The 7,500-nt window shown below is 53.7% G+C and overlaps 3 non-coding genes across 3 annotated transcripts in view; all 3 read left to right on the forward strand.

Moving 5' to 3' along the window:
- The first annotated feature begins 4,178 nt into the window (after window positions 1-4,178).
- Window positions 4,179-6,087, forward strand: LOC126430578 (small subunit ribosomal RNA). The gene has a single exon (XR_007577228.1). It is a non-coding gene; the product is annotated as a small subunit ribosomal RNA (ribosomal RNA).
- A 351-nt stretch (window positions 6,088-6,438) lies between these two features.
- LOC126430560 (5.8S ribosomal RNA) lies at window positions 6,439-6,593 on the forward strand. The gene has a single exon (XR_007577212.1). It is a non-coding gene; the product is annotated as a 5.8S ribosomal RNA (ribosomal RNA).
- A 188-nt stretch (window positions 6,594-6,781) lies between these two features.
- Window positions 6,782-7,500, forward strand: part of LOC126430583 (large subunit ribosomal RNA) — a 4,222-nt gene continuing 3,503 nt past the window's right edge. The window contains exon 1 of the ribosomal RNA XR_007577233.1: window positions 6,782-7,500. This exon is cut by the window's right edge and continues 3,503 nt beyond it. This is a non-coding gene — a ribosomal RNA (large subunit ribosomal RNA).

The following is a 7,500-nucleotide window of genomic DNA, read 5'->3' on the forward strand; positions in this document are numbered from 1 at the left end:
TCACTATCAACGAACCTGCCGCCCCCCCCCCCAATACACCTTTCCCTACAACAATGTGTATCTGAACCTACGCTATATCGTACCTTAACCTAACCTATATCGTACCTTAACCTAACCTATATCGTACCTTAACCTAACCTATATCGTACCTTAACCTAACCTATATCGTACCTTAACCTAACCTATATCGTACCTTAACCTAACCTATATCGTACCTTAACCTAACCTATATCGTACCTTAACCTAACCTATATCGTACCTTAACCTAACCTATATCGTACCTTAACCTAACCTATATCGTGCCTTAACCTAACCTATATCGTGCCTTAACCTAACCTATATCGTGCCTTAACCTAACCTATATCGTGCCTTAACCTAACCTATATCGTGCCTTAACCTAACCTATATCGTGCCTTAACCTAACCTATATCGTGCCTTAACCTAACCTATATCGTGCCTTAACCTAACCTAATTTGTGCCTTAACCTAACCTAATTTGTGCCTTAACCTAACCTAATTTGTGCCTTAACCTAACCTAATTTGTGCCTTAACCTAACCTAATTTGTGCCTTAACCTAACCTAATTTGTGCCTTAACCTAACCTAATTTGTGCCGTAACCTAACCTAATTTGTGCCGTAACGTAACCCATGTTGTGCCGTAACGTAACCCATGTTGTGCCGTAACGTAACCCATGTTGTGCCGTAACGTAACCCATGTTGTGCCGTAACGTAACCCATGTTGTGCCGTAACGTAACCCATGTTGTGCCGTAACGTAACCCATGTTGTGCCGTAACGTAACCCATGTTGTGCCGTAACCTAACCCATGTTGTGCCTTAACCTAACCCATGTTGTGCCTTAACCTAACCCATGTTGTGCCTTAACCTAACCCATGTTGTGCCTTAACCTAACCCATGTTGTGCCTTAACCTAACCCATGTTGTGCCTTAACCTAACCCACGTTGTGCCTTAACCTAACCTACGTTGTGCCTTAACCTAACCCATGTTGTGCCTTAACCTAACCCATGTTGTGCCTTAACCTAACCCATGTTGTGCCTTAACCTAACCCATGTTGTGCCTTAACCTAACCCATGTTGTGCCTTAACCTAACCCATGTTGTGCCTTAACCTAACCCATGTTGTGCCTTAACCTAACCCATGGTGTGCCTTAACCTAACCCATGTTGTGCCTTAACCTAACCCATGTTGTGCCTTAACCTAACCCACGTTGTGCCTTAACCTAACCCACGTTGTGCCTTAACCTAACCCACGTTGTGCCTTAACCTAACCCACGTTGTGCCTTAACCTAACCTACGTTGTGCCTTAACCTAACCCATGTTGTGCCTTAACCTAACCCATGTTGTGCCTTAACCTAACCCATGTTGTGCCTTAACCTAACCCATGTTGTGCCTTAACCTAACCCATGTTGTGCCTTAACCTAACCCATGGTGTGCCTTAACCTAACCCATGGTGTGCCTTAACCTAACCCATGGTGTGCCTTAACCTAACCCATGTTGTGCCTTAACCTAACCCATGTTGTGCCTTAACCTAACCCATGTTGTGCCTTAACCTAACCCATGTTGTGCCTTAACCTAACCCATGTTGTGCCTTAACCTAACCCATGTTGTGCCTTAACCTAACCCGTGTTGTGCCTTAACCTAACCCATGTTGTGCCTTAACCTAACCCATGTTGTGCCTTAACCTAACCCATGTTGTGCCTTAACCTAACCCATGTTGTGCCTTAACCTAACCCATGTTGTGCCTTAACCTAACCCATGTTGTGCCTTAACCTAACCCATGTTGTGCCTTAACCTAACCCATGTTGTGCCTTAACCTAACCCATGTTGTGCCTTAACCTAACCCATGTTGTGCCTTAACCTAACCCATGTTGTGCCTTAACCTAACCCATGTTGTGCCTTAACCTAACCCATGTTGTGCCTTAACCTAACCCATGTTGTGCCTTAACCTAACCCATGTTGTGCCTTAACCTAACCCATGTTGTGCCTTAACCTAACCCATGTTGTGCCTTAACCTAACCCATGTTGTGCCTTAACCTAACCCATGTTGTGCCTTAACCTAACCCATGTTGTGCCTTAACCTAACCCATGTTGTGCCTTAACCTAACCCATGTTGTGCCTTAACCTAACCCATGTTGTGCCTTAACCTAACCCATGTTGTGCCTTAACCTAACCCATGTTGTGCCTTAACCTAACCCATGTTGTGCCTTAACCTAACCCATGTTGTGCCTTAACGTAACCCATGTTGTGCCTTAACGTAACCCATGTTGTGCCTTAACCTAACCTATAATGTGCCTTAACCTAACCTAAAGTGCGCCGTAACCTAAACTATATTGCGCCTTAACCTGACGCACGTTGTCGCTGAACCTGCTCTGTAATTGTTATGCAACCCGTTAAAGTAGTGTAGTGTTGCCTAACCGCAACCCTCGCAATATAGTTCGCTACTCGCACTGCCCGGTCCCCTGTGTATCGCGTCATGTTAAACACCTTGCAGGTGTTGCTGACTTTCCACATGCTCCTGCTATACACTGTAGTGTGGATAGCAGCAGGACGTACATGCCCCCCCCCTTCCCCCCTGCCTTCGCAAGCTGGTCGGTGAGAAGTTTGCATGTTCAATGCCCTTCGCATGCCGACGTACTCAGCCTACGTTGTGGTACGGCCTGTCACCTGTCCGCCGATGTACGCAAAACCCACAAACTGTACTGCACATTGCTCCGTATGTACTGAATGATACATCGTGGCCCATGTGACCGTATGACGACAGCGCCTAGCAACGGCGGACCATACAGTCCAAATATTGTGCACGCAGCTACGTGTCGTCTCCCTATAAGAGCTGGATTGCAGTGTGGTACGCCATACAGACGTGTGGGAGGAACGGACGCCCTGGATGGCGATCAGCATGAGCAGTCTGTTGATGTAGTGGAGCGTGTATTCGGACGTAGTCGTCTCTTCTCACACACCGTGATAGCATGTTGCACCGCGTTCCACATCTGCGACATGCTGCAGAGGCGGGCTGACAGTCGTTCGCGCAATGGACACCGCATACGTACGGGGTCTACCTTCCACGTGTTCTCTAGGCGTGCACATGTTGTTGCGTCTATGTGGGCAGACGTAGTGTGTTGTGACACCTGACACAGGCATGCAATACTCGTTGCAAATGGCGATGGACGTGTACGTTTGCTGGTGACGTTACGCAAATGAACAACCGGTAACCCGTTGTGGTGCGGTTGTTCTCGCTAGAGGTGAATCAGTGTTGGCGACGATCGGTCGAGCTATTAACCGGTTGTTTCAGGGATACCCACCATGCCCACGAACGTGAAAGGGGACCCACCATGCCCACGAACGTGAAAGGGGATCTGGGTGTGAGGCGATACGCGGCGGTGGCTGGGTGGGACCGTCCCCGGCCGGTGAGGGGGGGCCGCCCGGCGTGCTGGCAGCGCGGTGCGTGGGCGCACGCGCTACAGCCGGCTGGTGGGGGCGGCCGGTGGCAGGCGCGCCGGCCGACGGACGCGGCAGGCGGCGCAGCTGCGCGCCGGCGCCCCCTGCTCGCGGCGCCTTGCGGCCAAAGTAGGTCCTCGCGGGCCCGGTGCGAAGCGCGGTGGCCATCTGCAGTGTGCTGGTCCGATTGAGGACTTTGTGCGCTGAGGATGCGCCGCCGCCCGGCGCTCGGCGCCGCGACGCCGTCTGCTGCTCGGTCGCCCCAGCGGTTCTCGCAGGTGGTTTGTATCGCAGCTGTGCGGACGTGTTGGCGCGTGCGCTGTGCTGGGAGAGTTCGCTTCGGCACCCAAGTAGGGCTTTTGTCCTTCTGTGGCGCTGGCGTTGGAGCTGCCGGTCACCGTAGGTGGCGCGTGTTGTCTCCCGCCGGCAATGCCACGACAGCACGCTCCCGGGCCTCTGTCGGCAGCGGCAAGCTCAGTTGGGAGCACGGGTGGTCGCACCTAAAGCGTCTACTCGCCTAACTCCGGGCGATTGCGCCTCTCTCGAACCCGACCAAGTACTTAGGACGGCGCTGCGCGCCGCCGGGACCTGAGAGGGTTTCGAGGTGTGTTGTGCAGGGGAGCTCAGCCTCCTCCTGTTTGCAGAATAATTGAGCGGACGCTTGCGTGTTCGCGCGGGCCCCCGGGACACACTCCCGGGCGGCCGGCTGCTCAGCTCTAGTTGACGCAGCTCCCTGGTTGATCCTGCCAGTAGTCATATGCTTGTCTCAAAGATTAAGCCATGCATGTCTCAGTACAAGCCGCATTAAGGTGAAACCGCGAATGGCTCATTAAATCAGTTATGGTTCCTTAGATCGTACCCACGTTACTTGGATAACTGTGGTAATTCTAGAGCTAATACATGCAAACAGAGTCCCGACCAGAGATGGAAGGGACGCTTTTATTAGATCAAAACCAATCGGTCGGCTCGTCCGGTCCGTTTGCCTTGGTGACTCTGAATAACTTAGGGCTGATCGCACGGTCCTCGTACCGGCGACGCATCTTTCAAATGTCTGCCTTATCAACTGTCGATGGTAGGTTCTGCGCCTACCATGGTTGTAACGGGTAACGGGGAATCAGGGTTCGATTCCGGAGAGGGAGCCTGAGAAACGGCTACCACATCCAAGGAAGGCAGCAGGCGCGCAAATTACCCACTCCCGGCACGGGGAGGTAGTGACGAAAAATAACGATACGGGACTCATCCGAGGCCCCGTAATCGGAATGAGTACACTTTAAATCCTTTAACGAGTATCTATTGGAGGGCAAGTCTGGTGCCAGCAGCCGCGGTAATTCCAGCTCCAATAGCGTATATTAAAGTTGTTGCGGTTAAAAAGCTCGTAGTTGGATTTGTGTCCCACGCTGTTGGTTCACCGCCCGTCGGTGTTTAACTGGCATGTATCGTGGGACGTCCTGCCGGTGGGGCGAGCCGAAGGCGTGCGACCGCCTCGTGCGTGCTCGTGCGTCCCGAGGCGGACCCCGTTGAAATCCTACCAGGGTGCTCTTTATTGAGTGTCTCGGTGGGCCGGCACGTTTACTTTGAACAAATTAGAGTGCTTAAAGCAGGCAAGCCCGCCTGAATACTGTGTGCATGGAATAATGGAATAGGACCTCGGTTCTATTTTGTTGGTTTTCGGAACCCGAGGTAATGATTAATAGGGACAGGCGGGGGCATTCGTATTGCGACGTTAGAGGTGAAATTCTTGGATCGTCGCAAGACGAACAGAAGCGAAAGCATTTGCCAAGTATGTTTTCATTAATCAAGAACGAAAGTTAGAGGTTCGAAGGCGATCAGATACCGCCCTAGTTCTAACCATAAACGATGCCAGCCAGCGATCCGCCGCAGTTCCTCCGATGACTCGGCGGGCAGCCTCCGGGAAACCAAAGCTTTTGGGTTCCGGGGGAAGTATGGTTGCAAAGCTGAAACTTAAAGGAATTGACGGAAGGGCACCACCAGGAGTGGAGCCTGCGGCTTAATTTGACTCAACACGGGAAACCTCACCAGGCCCGGACACCGGAAGGATTGACAGATTGATAGCTCTTTCTTGATTCGGTGGGTGGTGGTGCATGGCCGTTCTTAGTTGGTGGAGCGATTTGTCTGGTTAATTCCGATAACGAACGAGACTCTAGCCTGCTAACTAGTCGCGTGACATCCTTCGTGCTGTCAGCGATTACTTTTCTTCTTAGAGGGACAGGCGGCTTCTAGCCGCACGAGATTGAGCAATAACAGGTCTGTGATGCCCTTAGATGTTCTGGGCCGCACGCGCGCTACACTGAAGGAATCAGCGTGTCTTCCTAGGCCGAAAGGTCGGGGTAACCCGCTGAACCTCCTTCGTGCTAGGGATTGGGGCTTGCAATTGTTCCCCATGAACGAGGAATTCCCAGTAAGCGCGAGTCATAAGCTCGCGTTGATTACGTCCCTGCCCTTTGTACACACCGCCCGTCGCTACTACCGATTGAATGATTTAGTGAGGTCTTCGGACTGGTACGCGGCATTGACTCTGTCGTTGCCGATGCTACCGGAAAATTGACCAAACTTGATCATTTAGAGGAAGTAAAAGTCGTAACAAGGTTTCCGTAGGTGAACCTGCGGAAGGATCATTACCGACTAGACTGCATGTCTTTCGATGTGCGTGTCGTGTCGCGCAACACGCTACCTGTACGGCTCGCAGTAGCTGTGCGCCGCGTGCGGAACCACGCGTTCGTCTCAAAACTAACGGCAATGTTGTGTGGTACGAGCGCTGAAGCGCTGGAGCGGCTGGCCTGCGGCACCTGGCGCCTGGCGCCGGTTTTGAATGACTTTCGCCCGAGTGCCTGTCCGCTCCGGTGTGGAGCCGTACGACGCCCATCGGCCGTGAGGCCGTTGGACACTGAACGCTGGAACAGGGGCCGCCACACGCCTCAGTCCCGCCTATGCAACTGTCTTGAAAGAGATAGTGGAAACTACGAAAAGATCACCCAGGACGGTGGATCACTCGGCTCGTGGGTCGATGAAGAACGCAGCAAATTGCGCGTCGACATGTGAACTGCAGGACACATGAACATCGACGTTTCGAACGCACATTGCGGTCCATGGATTCCGTTCCCGGGCCACGTCTGGCTGAGGGTCGGCTACGTATACTGAAGCGCGCGGCGTTTGCCCCGCTTCGCAGACCTGGGAGTGTCGTGGCCACCTGTGGGGCCGGCCGCGTCTCCTTAAACGTGCGATGCGCGCCCGTCGCCTGGCGGTTCGCATACCGGTACTTACTCGGTAGCGTGCACAGCCGGCTGGCGGTGTGGCGTGCGACACCTCGTACAACGACCTCAGAGCAGGCGAGACTACCCGCTGAATTTAAGCATATTACTAAGCGGAGGAAAAGAAACTAACAAGGATTCCCCCAGTAGCGGCGAGCGAACAGGGAAGAGTCCAGCACCGAACCCCGCAGGCTGCCGCCTGTCGTGGCATGTGGTGTTTGGGAGGGTCCACTACCCCGACGCCTCGCGCCGAGCCCAAGTCCAACTTGAATGAGGCCACGGCCCGTAGAGGGTGCCAGGCCCGTAGCGGCCGGTGCGAGCGTCGGCGGGACCTCTCCTTCGAGTCGGGTTGCTTGAGAGTGCAGCTCCAAGTGGGTGGTAAACTCCATCTGAGACTAAATATGACCACGAGACCGATAGCGAACAAGTACCGTGAGGGAAAGTTGAAAAGAACTTTGAAGAGAGAGTTCAAAAGTACGTGAAACCGTTCTGGGGTAAACGTGAGAAGTCCGAAAGGTCGAACGGGTGAGATTCACGCCCATCCGGCCACTGGCCTCCGCCCTCGGCAGATGGGGCCGGCCGCCCGCGCGGAGCAATCCGCGGCGGGGTCGTGTCCGGTTGCCTTTCCACTCGCCGCGGGGTGGGGCCGTTCCGGTGTGCGGTGGGCCGCACTTCTCCCCTAGTAGGACGTCGCGACCCGCTGGGTGCCGGCCTACGGCCCGGGTGCGCAGCCTGTCCTTCCGCGGGCCTCGGTTCGCGTCTGTTGGGCAGAGCCCCGGTGTC

The sequence above is a fragment of the Schistocerca serialis genome, unplaced genomic scaffold, assembly GCF_023864345.2.
Source record: "Schistocerca serialis cubense isolate TAMUIC-IGC-003099 unplaced genomic scaffold, iqSchSeri2.2 HiC_scaffold_1051, whole genome shotgun sequence".
Classification (NCBI taxonomy): domain Eukaryota; kingdom Metazoa; phylum Arthropoda; class Insecta; order Orthoptera; family Acrididae; genus Schistocerca; species Schistocerca serialis.